Below are 16,589 nucleotides of genomic sequence, written 5' to 3'. Positions count from 1 at the left end.
GTAGATATTTCCAAGTTTACACAGATAGCTGTGGAGATATTTCCATGTTTACACACATACCGTGGTAGATATTTCCATGTTTATACAGATTGCGGTGTAGATATGTCCATGATTATACAGATAGCGGTGTAGATATTTTCATGTTTATACGGATAGCGGTGGAGATATTTCATGTTTATAGAGACAGCGGTATAGATATTTTCATGTTTATACAGACAGCGGTGTAGATATTTCCATGTTTACAGAAATAGCAGTGTAGATATTTCCATCTTTGCACAGATTGCTGTGCAGATATTTCCATTTTTACACACATAGCTGTGTAGATATTTCCAAGTTTACACAGATAGCTGTGTAGATATTTCCATGTTTATACAGATAGCATTGTATATATTTCCATGTTTACACAGATAGCGTTGTAGATATTTCCATGTTTATACAGATAGCGGTGTAGATATTTCCAAGTTTATACAGATGGCAGTGTTGATATTTCCATGTTTATACAGATGTCTGTGTAGATATTTCCATGTTTATGCAGATGGCGGTGTAGATATTTCCATGTTTATAGGGATGGCGGTGTAGATATTTCTATGTTTATAGAGATAGCGGTGTAAATATTTCCATGCTTATAGAGATGGTGGTGTAGGTATTTTCATGTTTATAGAGATAGCGGTGTAGATATTTCCATGTTTATACAGATAACGGTGTCGGTATTTCCATGTTTATACAGATAGCGGTGTAGATATTATCATGTTTATAAAGCTCGCGGTGTAGATATTTCCATGTTTATACAGATGGCAGTGTAGATATTTCCATGTTTTTACAGATAGCGGTGTAGGTATTTACATGTCTATAGAGGTAGCGGCGTAGGTATTTCCATATTTATACAGATTGCGGTGTAGATATTTCCATCTTCATACAGATGGCGGTGTAGATATTTCCATGTTTATACACATGGCAGTGAAGATATTTCCATGTTTATACAGATAGTGGTGTACATATTTCCATGTTTATACAGATGGCGGTGTAGATACATCCATGTTTCTGAAGATGGCGGTGTAGATATTTTCATGTTTATAGAGATGGCGGTGTAGATATTTCCATGTATATAGAGATTGCAGTGTAGATATTTCCATGTTTATAGAGAAAGCGGTGTAGGTATTTCCACGTTTATAGAGATAGTGGTGTGGATATTTCCATATTTATACAGATAGCGGTGTAGGTATTTCCATGTTTATACAGATGGCGGTGTAGATATTTCCTTGCTTATACAGATAGCGGTGTAGATATTTCCATGTTTATACAGATATCGGTGTAGATATTTCCAGGATTATACAGAGAGCGGTGTAGATATTTCCACGTTTTACAGATAGTGGTGTAGATATTTCCATCTTTATACAGATAGCGGTGCAGATATTTCCATGTTTACACAAATAGCCGTGTAGATATTTCTATGTATACACAGATAGAGTTGCAGATATTTCCATGTTTATAAAGCTAGCGGTGCAGATATTTCCATCTTTATACAGATAGCGGTGTGGGTATATCCATGTTTATACAGATAGCAGTATAGATATTTCCATGTTTATAGAGATGACTGTCTAGATATTTCCATGTTTATACAGCTTTCCGTGTAGATATTTCCATGTTTATACAGATAGCCGTGTAGATATTTCCATGTTTATACAGATAGCTGTGTAGATATTTCCATGTTTATACACACAGCAATGTAGATATTTCTATGTTTATAGAGATAGCGGTGTAGATATTTTCATGTTCATACAAACAACAGTGTATATTTTTTCATGTTTATGGAGATAGCGGTGTAGATATTTCCAGTTTTATAGACATAGCGGTGTAAATATTTCCAAGTTTTAACAGATAGCGGTGTAAATATTTCCATGATTATACAGATAGCGGTGTAAATATTTTCATGTTTATAGACATAGCGGTGTAGATATTTCCATGTTTTTAGAGATAGCGGTGTAAATATTTACATGTTTATACAGACAGCCGTGTAAATGTTTACACGTTTATAGGGATAGCGGTGTAGATATTCCCACGTTTATACACATAGCGGTGTAGATATTTCCCCGTTTATAGAGATAGCGGTGTAGATATTTCCACGTTTATACAGATAGCAGTGAAGATAATTCCAATTTTATACAGATTGCGGTGTAGAAATTTCCAAGATTATACACATAGCAGTGCAGATATTTCCACGTTTATACACATACCGGTGTAGATATTTCCATGTTTATACAGATAGCGGTGTAGATATTTCCACGTTTGTAGAGATAGCGATGTAGATATTTCCACGTCTATACAGATAGCGGTGTAGGTATTTCCACGTTAATACAGATAACGGTGTAGATATTTCCAGGTTTATAGAGACAGCGGTGTAGATATTTCCATGTTTCTACAGATAGCGGTGTAGATATTTCCATGTTTATAGAGACAGCGGTGTAGATATTTCCATGTTTATACAGATTGCGGTGAAGATAGTTCCATGTTTATACAGTCAGTGGTGTAGATATTTCCATGTTTAAACAGATAGCCGTGTATATATTTCCATGTTTATACAGACAGCGGTGTAGATATTTCCATATTTTACAGATAGTGGTGTAGATATTTCCATGTTTATAGAGATAGCGGTGTAGATATTTCCATGTTTATAGAGATAGCTTTGTAAATATTTCCATGTTTATACAGATAGCGGTGTAAGTATTTCCATGTTTATAGAGATAGCGGTGTAGATATTTCCATGTTTATACACATAGCGGTGTAGATATTTCGACATTTATGCTTATAGCGGTTTAGATATTTCCAGGTTTATAGAGTTAGCGGTGTAGATATTCCCACGTTTATAGAGATAGCGGTGTAGATATTTCCATGTTTTTAGAGATAGCGGTGTATATATTTCCACGTTTATAGAGATAGCGGTGTAGATATTTCCATGTTTCTAGAGACAGCGGTGTAGATATTTCCATGTTCATAGAGATAGCGGTGTAGATATTTCCATGTTTATAGAGTCAGTTATATAGATATTTGCGTGTTTATAGAGATAGCATTGTAGATATTTCCATGTTTATAGATACAGTGGTGTAGATATTTTCATGTTTATACAGATAGAGGTGTAGATATTTCCATGTTTATAGAGACAGCAGTGTAGATATTTCCATGTTTATACAGATAGCGGTGTAGATATTTCCATGTTTATAGAGATAGCGGTGTAGATATTTCCATGTTTATAGAGATAGCGGTGTAGATATTTCCATGTTTATAGAGACGGCGGTGTAAATAGTTCCATGTTTATACAGATAGCGTTGTAAATGTTTACACATTTACAGAGATAGCGGTGTAGATATTTCCACGTTTACAGAGATTTTAAGAAAAGTTATTTTATGAAGACCAAACAAGTCATTGGGGTACCTACCTTATGTCTTTTTTTACATTGAGGCTGTTAAAAATACCCCTACCCTAACCAAAACCCTGACAAATAGAGCCAGGAAAGGCCATGCAATAAAGGATTCTTGGGCTTGTATGCCTGATAACAAAAACTTATCACAGAAGGCTGCAAAAAACACAATCTTGCACAAAGCCCATTGCAACTTTGCACACAACAATGCTTTTGAAGGATATTTGCCCAACAACTGCCTGTCCAACCTGGGCCTGGCATCACCTTTGTTATTGATCTTTGTAGCCAAGGATAGTCATTTCCAAATGATCATATAATCTTCCTCATTTTTTCTTTTGTCTTCCTTTACCTCCGTGAATATGCATATAGTTTACTCTGGCTTGCCTGTTTCTATTGCAAGGCTCTGTTTCCAAACGAATATCTTTTTCTTGTGGAGAGCCTCTCTCTGTTTGTTATTTAGGTTGATAAGAGAAATGTGAACATTTGAGAGCTCAGGTAAAAGGCCTTAGTCTACAGTGAAACTTTTTTGCACCCTTAGATGCTTACTTCCACTACAACTTGCAGGTGGGCCTTGAAAAGTTCTTGGAATAAGTTTGAGCTTTGGTCTTCTCCGATTCATTTAGCATAGCTTCTCAAAATGTGGTCCCTGGACCCACAGCATCAGCATCACCTGGAGATTGTTAGAAATGCAAATCATCGGGCCTCATTCCAGACCCTCAGCTGGAAACTCTAGGGGCATGGCCAGACCCTCTGTAGCTGAACAAGCCATCCAGGTGGTTTTGATGCAGCTAAAGTTTTGGAACAACTAATGTAGCCCCATTTGGAAAACTTGGCTCTACAGGCCTCCCTAGCTGGTAAGCTGCTAGCATTTTTTGTTTGTTTGTTTCTTTGTTTTGATACAGGGTCTTGCTCTGTTGACCAGACCGTGACCTCCTGGGTTCAAGCGAGGACTCAGCCTCCTGAGTAGCCGGGACTACAGGTATGTGCCACCACCATGCCCAACTACTTTTTGTATTTTTTTTTTTTTTTTGTAGGGATGGGGTTTTAGCCCAGGCTAGTCTCAAACTCCTGGACTCAAGCAATCTGCCCACTTTGGCCTCACGAAGTGCTGGGATTATAGGCATGGGCCACCACTCCTGGCCCAAAGTTCATATTTTAACTCCTAACCTAAATTATTTTAAAAACAAAATTCTCCTTGGACTCAAACCAGGTCAGAGTGACATGATCATGTGCCTGTTTTGTGCAGGGTGAAGTGAGATTATTATCTAGGAAATAGCTGAAATGTCCTGAGGGTGACAAAGAGGAGCTGTGTTTTCAGCCAAATATCAGAACCAGGGCCACTGCCTGCCACTGAACCCCAGCGGGGACCCCTACTTTGTGTTTATCTGTGGTGGCTACGCTTGCCCACCTGGGTGGGAACCCCGAGAATGACTCCAGACTTTTCCAGGGACTGCATGCCAGGGTATTTTTACAATTTATGTGTAGACTTTGTTCGGGTGGAAAAGTTATTTTATGAAGACGAAACAAGCAATTGGGGTACCTACCTTATGGCATTTTTTACATTGAGAGTGTTAAAAATACCCCTCCCCTAACCAAAACCCTGACAAATAGAGCCAGGGAAGGCCATGCAAAAAGGATTCTTGGGCTTGTATGCCTGATAACAAAAACTTATCACAGAAGACTGCAAAAAACACAATCTTGCACAAAGCCCATTGCAACTTTGCACACAACAATGCTTCTGAAGGATATTTGCCCAACAACTGCCTGTCCAACCTGGGCCTGGCATCACCTTTGTTATTGATCTTTGTAGCCAAGGATAATCATTTCCAAATGATCATATAATCTTCCTCATTTTTTCTTTCGTCTTCCTTTACCTCCGTGAATATGCATATAGTTTACTCTGGCTTGCCTGTTTCTATTGCAAGGCTCTGTTTCCAAACGAATATCTTTTTCTTGTGGAGAGCCTCTCTCTGTTTGTTATTTAGGTTGATAAGAGAAATGTGAACATTTGAGAGCTCAGGTAAAAGGCCTTAGTCTACAGTGAAACTTTTTTGCACCCTTAGATGCTTACTTCCACTACAACTTGCAGGTGGGCCTTGAAAAGTTCTTGGAATAAGTGAGCTTTGGTCTTCTCCGATTCATTTAGCATAGCTTCTCAAAATGTGGTCCCTGGACCCACAGCATCAGCATCACCTGGAGATTGTTAGAAATGCAAATCATCGGGCCTCATTCCAGACCCTCAGCTGGAAACTCTAGGGGCATGGCCAGACCCTCTGTAGCTGAACAAGCCATCCAGGTGGTTTTGATGCAGCTAAAGTTCTGGAACAACTAATGTAGCCCCATTTGGAAAACTTGCCTCTACAGGCCTCCCTAGCTGGTAAGCTGCTAGCATTTTTTGTTTGTTTGTTTCTTTGTTTTGATACAGGGTCTTGCTCTGTTGACCAGACCGTGACCTCCTGGGTTGAAGTGAGGACTCAGCCTCCTGAGTAGCCGGGACTACAGGTATGTGCCACCACCATGCCCAACTACTTTTTGTATTTTTTTTTTTTTTTGTAGGGATGGGGTTTTAGCCCAGGCTAATCTCAAACTCCTGGACTCAAGCAATCTGCCCACTTTGGCCTCACGAACTGCTGGGATTATAGGCATGAGCCACTGTGCCCAGCCCTGCCAGCTTTGTATAAGCTGAGGAGTTTTTAAAAATACCTAGACTCAGGGCAAACCCCAGACACTTAAGTCAGATTCTCTGGGAGGTGAAGCCCAGGCACTGGTATTTTTAAAGTCTCTACACATGGTTCTAATGTGCTGCTAAGTTAGAGAACCGCTGATCTAGACCAGGCCTTTTCAAACTTAATGTGCACGTGAATTACCTGGACCTTTTTAAAATGCAGATTCAGTCTGCATAGGCCTGGGGTGGAGCCTGAGCTTCTGCATTTTTAACAAGTCTCTATAGGATGCTGCTGCATCTGGGCTGCTAACTACACTTGGAGATAGGAGGTTCTGGAGAGCAGAGGAAAGAGCATGAACCATAACCTAGGGGCTGGTAGTCCTGACTTCTGAGCCAAGGTTTGCCTTTATGTGGCTGGCAACTTGCTTGGACTCCTACCTCAATTCTTTGGGCCCAAGGTTTGTCCTGCCTCAGGAGGATGTCAAGAAAATTGAGTGAGTAATGGAGAATTGTTTCTTAAAGTGTGTGCAGATGCTCCATGAATTTAGAGAGTATGTGGATGCACATTAGTGAATTTTAATAGTTGTGACCCTCTTGTTATGAGTACTTAGAACAAGTAATAATGGCTTTTGATGTATAGTAGTAAGAAAGCTTCCTTTTAAAAGGCGTGTATTTCAGTTTCAAAAGTGGGTCTATTTAAAAATATATGAAATAAATAATAGTAGAGGTAATTGACAGATCAAAATTAGGAAGGCAGGATGAGAATGACTCAAGTTTGGGAAATGCTGAGAAAGCAGATGCCCAAGGGCTATGAAAACTTAAAAAAATAGGTAGCACTTGATTTTGATTGGCTGAATGAGATGATGTGTTTGATTATTTATGGGGTTGGCATTTGGCAACATGCACTGGGTGGCTGGGATCACTGTTTATTAAAAAATATTTGAGTCTCCACTTTGCACTAGATACTCTTTTAGTCTCTTGGAAAAGGGATTGGGGGGCAGGCAGGATAAAAACAAATCATTTATGCCCACAAGAAAATTGCAGGAAGATAAAAGTCATGAAATAAACTCTATGCTTCTAATTTAATATTTTTGATAGATTATGAGAAAAAAGTTTTGCTCACTATCAGCTAGGAAAGCTGTCTTAGCACAACCATTCATTCTTGCACAAATCAAAATCAAGACGAGCCAGATTTAATTTAATATTTTTTCACAGATTATGAGAAAAAAGTTCTAATTTAATTTTTTTATAGATTATGAGAAAAAAGTTTCGCTCTCTATCAGCTAGGAAAGCTGTCTTAGCACAACCATTCATTCTTGCACAAATCAAAATCAAGATGAGCCAGAAGGCTCCATTCTGACAGCTTCTAATGGAGAAGCTACATTTACTGGACATGGGGAAAGTTGCTGGGCTCTAAGGACTGTGCATTTCTTGAACTAGATAAATGGTCTTGGTGTAGCATAATACCAAAACTTCTTGTCGCAGCCTGTAAGGACAGAACTCAATCAGCCTGAAAAGGAAGTCAGTGACTCCGACTCAACACAGGAATGTTCTGTGATTCCTAAAGAAGGATGTAGGAGTGTGGCACAATTCAACCACAGTCTGTGGCCCTGTGCCTCTGCCTTGACATGAGTGGGATTTCCCAGCTGGTCATTTTCTTCTTATCTAAGACATTGGGAACAAATTACTTGACCTCCTCTGGGCTTCAGTACTCCCACTCATCAAATTAGAGGACTGGGCAGTCGCTAGGCTCTCTTTAGGCATCATATTTTACTTTCTGTGATTTTAAATTTGAGAAGGGGTGTCTAAGGGAGAATACATAGGGGAGGGGGAAAGGCTTAGTAAAAGTGTAGTTAGACACTGAATTTTTAAGAATTGCATTTTGTAATAATACCTTTACCTAATCAGGACTGACAATCTTACCTGATGACAGCACATGGAGGAATGGCTGCATTCAAAAATAAAAATGAAATAAAACAAGACCTTATTTGAACTTAGCAATAATGCTGATTCCTCTTTTTGATTTGAGGAGATAATAGCTGTTGTAAATGCTTGAATTGGGTCTGCCCAGGCAAAACAGAGTCAAGAGTCCATGTCGGATGAATTTTAACAATGTAGACAATAGAAAGGATTGCTTAAACTGCCCCTTTTTTACCAAAACACATTTACAAATGAAAGAACAACACTTCCATTTTTTAAAAACATTTTTTGAGATGAAGTCTTGCTTTGTCACCCAGAGTGGAGTGCAGTGGTGCGATCTTGGCTCACTGCAAACTTTGCCTCCCGGGTTCAAGTGATTCTCCTGCCTCATCCTCCCGAGTAGCTGGGACTACAGGCGCCCACCACCATTCCTAGCTAATTTTTGTATTTTTAGTAGAGACAGGGTTTCACCATGTTGGCCAGGCTGGTCTCGAACTCCTGACCCCAGGTGATCTGCCGACCTCGGCCTCTGAAAGTGCTGGGATTACAGGCGTGAGCCAACAGGCGTGGCCAAAAAATTTCCATTTTTAATTGCAGGGTCTGGGGAATTAAAATGCATCCGTAATTTCTTGCATCTCTCCGCTCGGGCTTGCATGAATGCAGAGGGATGGGGAGGACTTCTTGAGGCAAGCATCCCCCTCTTGTCGCCTGCCATCTGGAGAGAGAGGGCTGTGATTTATCTCACTTTAATCAGGAAGGACCCGATGGGTAGATGGAGAGGTCTGACGGCTTTGTTGCTCCATGTGGGAAAGAAACGGACAGAGTGAATTTGTGTATGATCCCTAAGGAGAAAGCGTCTTTGTGCTCTATTTCATTTTGACCTGGAGCCCCTGAAAGCAAGCTAGTTACAAGTTGAAATAGGCCGTTACTAAAGTGTGATTTTGTTTGTGTATGAGCCTTGATTACAAAGGGGAAAAAAACCCGCTTAATTTACATACACCACATGTAGCGCAGGATCCCCTGGGCTGTCTTTTCAGGTATCAGGAAACTTTGATGAAAGTCGCTTGCCTCATCTAGGACTCATTTGATATTGTTTAGCAGAGCCTGGTATTAACATTTCCTTCCAACTGTTTACTGGAATCTGTGTGTTCCCTTCAAGTGATGCATACTAGGTGCACAGGCTTCCTGCCACTGTCATCCTAATCTTTCCATGCAGACAGGAGCAGAGGGGAGAGCGCTGAGCCAGGCCCCAGCTTGCTTTTCTTTCCTGACACAGCCCGGCTCCGCTGCCCTTCTCAGCTCTTGCTCTAGGTGGTGCTGTTTGACCATTTTCTTCATGTGACCCTCCACTCGGTAATATAAATTCATTCGGAGGATGACCTGATATCAAAAAAAATTCCTTTTGATTAGTAGAATCAACTTGTTCCTTCACACGATACTCTTCCCACTGAGACACATGGAGACAATTCTGACTCCAGGTTTGCAACCTTGAGATTTCTCTCAGATGCAATAAAAAAAACAAAAAAGCATTTTGAGTGGCACAGTGATGCCTAGTGCATGATCATGTTTGTCTGCTCAAACATTAAAGGGAAACTTGTGGGTTTGAGGATGCCCAGCAGCACGACAGCTGCCAATGTAAATGAGCCGTATAGAGAGAGAGGGGGCGGGAGGGGACTACAAACTTCAGAATATGAGCTGTTCGTTTATAAGTTAAAAAAAAAAAGTCAAAAGGGAGCCCAGGATGGTGCAAGAAAGAGGAGAAAGGAAGATTTTCCTTGCAGCTAATCAGGAGAGTTCATAAGGGCTGATTACATGAGTGGAAGCCTTAAGTTCTTTTTTTAAAAAAATGTGAAAATTTGCATGTATGTATGTATGTATGTATAGCTTCGTGTATTACCATTATTATTGCAAACAGCAAATGGATTTACTTCCTTTATCTCATGGGCTCCTTCCCACTCACTTCTGGCAGCACATTTTCCTTTCTCCTTCATCCCAGAACACCAAAGAACAGATGGGCTTCCTAACCCTGGCTCCAGGGGACTTTATACAATGTAAACAGTGCACCTCTAACATGGTTCACTGCTTAGAGAACGTGTGTCCCATTTTAAAACTGTGACTCCTTTATATTTTGCAGTGCTTATTTTAATAAGAGACATTGGACTTGTGACTTATTTTTCATGGAGGAGTGAGCTTAATGGTTGAAAGTAATCGATAAACTTGTTTTTCCTCTGATGCCATCAGCCAAGATCCTATGGCAATAGTAAGAGGATGACACTGGGCTGGCACCCCCTCCATAACATATTTGGACCATGTTTTCCCCCCAGAATGCACATGCAATAGCTTTGGTTTGGTAAGAGAGAGATGGTGTACTTGGTTTCCTTCTGTCACACTTTTGGTGAAATGAATTAGACTTTTAAATCAGGAAATTCAGCGAGATGAGTTAGATTTTTACACAAGAGCAGTGGAGGACTTCCAGCTGGTTGGGGGAATGATACGGAAATATCTTGCTAAATCAGGGTCTGGTGGAATGCTGCTCCCCTGGCAGGCTCCTCTTCACAGGGAGCAATCTGTGGGTTGCTTATAGAACCGAGCGAGCAGGAGGCATAGCATGGTCTTGCTCAGGGGAAGACCCGGTGTTCAGATGTTTGTCATTAGGAACTGGGTGTGGGCTTTTTCAAGTTAAACTGAAGCAGCAGTTCTATTAGGAAGAGCCTCCCAGATCAGCATCTTCTGTTTCTGGATACTCTCCCTTTGAAAAGCCAGATTTCAGCAAAAAGCTTTGCTAATGGTGAAATTGCACAACTGAAACCCTATGGGAGCAATGGGAAAGATGGAGAAAGAGGTGGTTATATCATGTACTTCAACCGTTTATTTAGAGGCTGTTGACGTTAGAATAACAAGCCAAGACAAACAAAAATACTCATTTTGGATGAAAATATTGTCTTTTCATGTTATTATAGATAGCTGAGTCCTAAGACTTCTACAGAAACACATTTTCCTAATGAGTGGCTGATTTTTCTGGTTGTGCAAGTAATGTCCAAATTATTGTACAAATTTTTGGCTCAGGAGCAAACATTGTATTGCATATTGAGCTAATCACTTGCCCTTTCTAAGGTAAGCCCTTACCTCTGCTTTCCCTTCATCTTGTCATTTCTGTTTGTTGGGTACAGGTTTCCTGTTGGTTCTTTCTGTTGGCTCTGATGTAACATGAATGAAGTTCTTAACATCCTTTCAGACATAAACACAACTTAACTCATTGTTTCTGAGTTCATATAGAGGTTTTCTTGCCCCTGAGACTTTCGTGTCAGACAGCTGGATGTTGCTGTGTTCAAGGCTCTATCTGTTGATTTTGTATCCTACAACTTTACTGATTTCACCTATCAGTTCAGTTCTAACAGTTTTCAAATTTTATTTATTTGTTTTTGTTTTTTAAATATTGTATGTTTCATTTTAGAGTCAGGAGGGTAGATGTACAGGTTTCTTAAACAGGTATATTGCATGGTGCTGAGGTTTGGGCTTCTAATGATCCCACCACCCAAGCAGTGAGCATAGTAATCGATAGGTAGTTTTTCAACCCTTGCTCCCACCATCCTTCCCTCCCACCTTTGGAGTCCCCCAGTGTCTATTGTTCCCTTCTTTGTGTTGAGTTCTAACCTTTTTTTAGTGAAGTTTGTAGGGTTTTCTATATATAACAAGATCATGCCGTCAGTAGAGACAGTTTCACTTCTTCCTTTCCTATTAGGATGCCTTTTATTTCTTTCTTTTGCCTAATTACCCTGAGAAGTGGTGTCTGTGGGCATCCTTGTCTTGTTCCTGATGGTAGAGGAAAAGTTTCAACTTTTCACCATTGATCATGGTGTTAGCTATGGGTTTGTCATATATGGCCTTTATTTTGTTGGGATACAGTCCCTCAATACGTGATCTGTTGGGTGTTTTTTTTTTCACCATGAAAGGGTTTCGAATTTTGTCAAAAACTTTTTCTATATCTATTGTGATGGCCATATAGGTTCTATCCTTTATTTTTCTAATATGGTATATTGTATGTATTGATTTGCTTATGTTGAACCATGACATGATCATGGTGAATGATTCTTTCAATGTGCTATTGAATTTGGTTTGCTAGGATTTTGTTGAGGATTTTTGCATCTATGTAGATCAAGGATATTGGCCTGTCATTTTCCTTTCTTGTAGTGTTCTTGTCTGGCTTTGGAATCAGGGTAATGCTGGCCCTGTAAGATGAGTTTGGAAGTATTCCCTCCACTTCAGCTTTTTGGAAGAGTTTGAGAAGGACTGGTATTAGTTCTTCTTAAAATATTTGGTAGAATTAATCTGGGAAGCCATCTGGTTTTGGGTTTTTCATTGATAGGAGACATTTTCTTACGGATTCAAACTCCTTGCTTGCTATTAGTCTGTTCAGATTTTTAAATTTCTTCATGAGTCAATCTTGGTAGGTTTTATGTGTCTGGGAATTTATCCATTTCTTCTAGATGATCCAATTAGTTAGTGTGTAATTATACCTAGCAGTTTCTTAGGATCCTTTGTATTTCTGTGATATTGGCTATGATGTTTCATCTTTCATTTCTGATTTTATGCTGTATTGAAAACATGAGGCATAGCAGGTAGGGGGCACTGGTCAGGACTTGGGGTATAAACTGGCAGATGTTAAGGTGGGTGATTCTGGTTAACTCAGAAACTCCGAAGTCCCGTGTGGAAGAATTAACTGCCTGTACTCACCTAGTAATGTATATCCTTGGTCAAAAAAGATCCAGCTGAGAATGTTGGATGAAGGGACCAAATCAATATTCATCATTATATTGAAAACAAGTCAGATTGGCTGTGGTCTTTTGACAGCAGGTCAGTGGCTAAGTCTATTTGAACAAAGTTAGGGCAGGTTCAAGGGAGAATCCTGAGATCGGTATTCTTTGTTCCATACAAACTTGCCTTTCAGTTTCTTCTCCCCATGCCTCCAGGATGTCCCTGCACGGCCCGTAGGGCCCCCTCCTTCAGTACCTTGCCTTACGAAGGGGAGAAAATGAGTTTTCCAATGTTAGCATATATTTAGCCTTCCAAAATTTTCTATTTCTATTTTAGGGGAGCTCTAGGAAAACAGCAGATTACTCTAAATCCCCAGGTAAAAATCTGAAATGGTGGAATTTCATATGACCAGGAGACATATTTTGGGGCAAGTGGGCTTTTCACAATCACTTGGACATGAAGGCATCTGCTTCTTCTATGCCTAAAATAGGCCTTCAATTTAGTAGTTTAATTCCTCTCCCTCTTTTTCAAATTTCAAGACAATACATGTAGTGACTGAACAATTTGGATCCAAGTTTCACTATTTAACTGCCAGTGTGACCTTGGGCGAGTCACTTAATCTTTTCAAGGCTCAATTTCATCATGTAAAGTAGAAGTACAAACAATCCCTGACTTAGAATATTTTGACTTATGATTTTTCAACTTTAAGATAGCTTGAAAGCAATACACATTCAGCAGAAGCTGTACTTTGAGTACTCATACAACCATTCTGTTTTCCACTTTCAGTACAGTATTCATTATATTACATGAGATATTCAAAGCTCACTTTATTATAAAATGGGCTTTCTGTTAGATGATTTTGCCTAACTGTAGGTTAATGTGAGTGTTTAAGGTAGGCCGAGCTAAGCTATGATGTTTAGTAGGTTAAGTGTATTAAATGCATTTTCAGCTTACAATATTTTCATAAGTTTATTGGAATATAACCCCATTGTAAATTGAGGGGTATTTGTAATAATGATATCTCTTCAAGGAGACTTTGTGAGCCTCTCATAGGAAAATGCGTACACAGATGCATATAAATATATAAACTTTCTGTTCCATACATATGATATTCTTTAAGGATATTCAAAAATCTGGAAACAGTTGCCTCCAGGGAGATAAATGGTAGTGGGTTGGGAAACTTTTAACTGTATACGCTTTTGTACATTTTGCATTTTGAATCAGATGAATGTATAATCTACATAAAATATTAAGATTAAAACATCACCGAATAACTTATCAGGAGTTTGGTGAACATAAGGGAAGGCCTCCTATGGTGGCTGTATTTTATTCAGTGTTGGTCACTGTTGGGCACTTCATAGAGCTTATTTCATTTCATCCTCACAAGCGCCGTAGGAGGAAGGGGCCCCAGAGGGATTCATGGTTAGAATAGCAGAGTAGGAGCATTTGGCAGCTATATTCTGTGTAGGTGATAACTTTAAAGATATTTCTGTTATAAAATGTTTCAAACATACAAAAAATATAGAGAAGCAGTTTTCTATAGTTATTAAATATTCTTAATGGGTAGTCACAGAAATTATCATCCAAAGTGGGATATTCTTGAGAGAAAAAGGAGGTTCTATTTATAATTATGGTGGGATAACAAACTAAAGATGAACAGCTCTGGACAAACTGGGTTGTATGGTTCCTGGAAAACAAGGATTACTGTAAATGTGAGTCCCGCCTTGTGCTTCTCTCTGTCCCACCAAGAAAATATGATCTTGATACAGATGTTCATTGTGTCAAGGCAACCATGGCAACCATGATCTAGATACACTGTTCAAGTTTTATGCTGATCCTACATATATATGTCTCAGGAACTTTCCAGAGTTTCCTTTGAGTGCTTCTAAATTTTGCATAAATGGTATGTTGTCCCTTGTCTCTTTTTAAAACCAGTAAGCCATTTTCCCTTCTTTTCCTGGAAAATTAAAGGAACAAAGACCAGGAAATAACAATGTATTAGCTAAGGTTCTGTTGATTGAAAGCAACAGAACCTAATTCTGGCTAGCTTAAACCATGCTAGGATTTAATGAAGAATACTGCAGAATCTTAGATATCTTATGACTGGGAAAGAGGAGGTTCAGGCAGTTCCTGGGATGTCAGCAACAGGTAGCTGTCAATTAACTGCCCCCACACCACCCACTGCTGCCGTCATCAATATAGCACACCACGATGGCTCCCAGCCTCTGTACGTCTGGGTTCCGGTGTTCAAATTCTAGAGACAGCAAGAGAAATCCCATTGAGTCAGGGATCCTTCCCTGGGTCACACTCCCTGCATATGGTCAGAAATGCAGGATTATGTACTAAAGACACAGCTAAAGAGGACCCACTTCACTGTTTTGGGACCATTTGCAGGGGAGGCAAAATTGTGAGCTACTCACTTAAAGAGGTGATAACCATAAGTTTGCAGGAAAAAAAAATTGGAGAACAGAAGGATAACACTATCCTACGGTTTCTTCTGAAAATGGACGAAGGGAACAGCATTTCCATTTGGAAATTCTCTCCTGGCATTTCAATATTTATGGATTCTGAATTCTGAGAAAAATCAGTTGAGAAATTAGGAAAATGGGAAGGAACATTCTAATTTTCCTGTGAAAATTACAGCTTAATAGTCAGTATAGAGACCTTACTGGCTTGAAGAAATGCACTGACTTCAAGTCAAGCAAGATGAGGAAGCACTGACATGTGGAGATGAAAGTTAAGGTGAACAGGACAGGAGCAGTAAAGGAGCCTCAGTCAGACTTTCTTGTATCTGTTGCTGTGTTACAAGTGTGTGTTCATGGCCTTGTCCACTGCTAACAGTGAACCATTTCTGCAAATAAATATTAATGTGTTCCTAGGCATAGTATATGTTTTACAAATCCTATGAGAGGTTTTCTAAGAAATGCCAAGTTTTAGAAACAAAATATACCCTTAAATCGGCAATTTTGACAGTTGCTTCTTTCTAGTGCTATTCATCTTGCCAGGAGATCAGAATGTTATGTTATTTAAATGGTATTGGAGGGGATGATTGATGCCTTGTATAACAATGTCATGTAAACAACGATTAAAGCATTAAGTATTTGTGGTGTTACCTTTCAATCTTTAAAGGACTTTTCTTTAGCATTTATTTTGTGATAACATTCATTTCTTTTTAATGTTTTCTCTATTAATGCTATTGGATTTTATAATCTTGTTACAATATGTTGGCTCATAATAATAATAAATCATAATTTGTTATCATATCTCTTTAAAACAGAAGACTACTAAAACTTTTCATATAATCCTGTTACAGAAAAAAACGACTATTTGCTTGTTATTATAGTCATTTATTATTTTTCAAAAACTTGTAAGTGAAGTGTTATGAAAATCATATGAATTTGGGAATTCCCAAGCATTCTCAGAAATTCTATTTCCTTGTTCCCAAATCCCAATGATTAATATCTGCCAGGAGTCGGAAAACAGTGAAAGGAAGTAACATCCTATGTTGGATACCTGGTAGGGTTAGTGAAGAAACGTTATTGCTGAGCTCTGTGTTACGCTCACGAATGATGCCATTGAGGAAGTCACGCTTGTTGAAAGGAACGCAGATACACAAAGAGTTTTGCTGCTGTCTGTTGGATAAGAACCCCCTGGTCGATTTCAGCTCCTACTGCAAGTTACAAAAATCAATCCAATGATAAATGAAAAGTGCCCAGTGTGCTGGGAAATAACTTATTTTTTGGCTTCAGAGGAAATTTTAGAAACAGTGCCAAGTGAAACGTAAAAACAAACTACGAAGACGTTCATGAATTTCCCTCTGAAGCTGACAGCCGT

The 16,589-nt window shown here is 39.2% G+C and overlaps 1 long non-coding RNA gene across 1 annotated transcript in view; it reads left to right on the top strand.

The window, feature by feature from the left end:
* The first annotated feature begins 4,314 nt into the window (after positions 1-4,314).
* Positions 4,315-16,589, top strand: part of LOC134808077 (uncharacterized) — a 30,990-nt gene continuing 18,715 nt past the window's right edge. Inside the window, exons 1-2 of the long non-coding RNA XR_010150273.1 lie at positions 4,315-4,394; positions 5,841-5,917. This is a non-coding gene — a long non-coding RNA (uncharacterized LOC134808077). The remainder of the gene's footprint in view (positions 4,395-5,840; positions 5,918-16,589) is intronic.

Source organism: Pan troglodytes, chromosome 13 (assembly GCF_028858775.2).
Source record: "Pan troglodytes isolate AG18354 chromosome 13, NHGRI_mPanTro3-v2.0_pri, whole genome shotgun sequence".
NCBI classification, from domain to species: domain Eukaryota; kingdom Metazoa; phylum Chordata; class Mammalia; order Primates; family Hominidae; genus Pan; species Pan troglodytes.
This window is presented reverse-complemented; position numbering and strand designations above follow the sequence as displayed.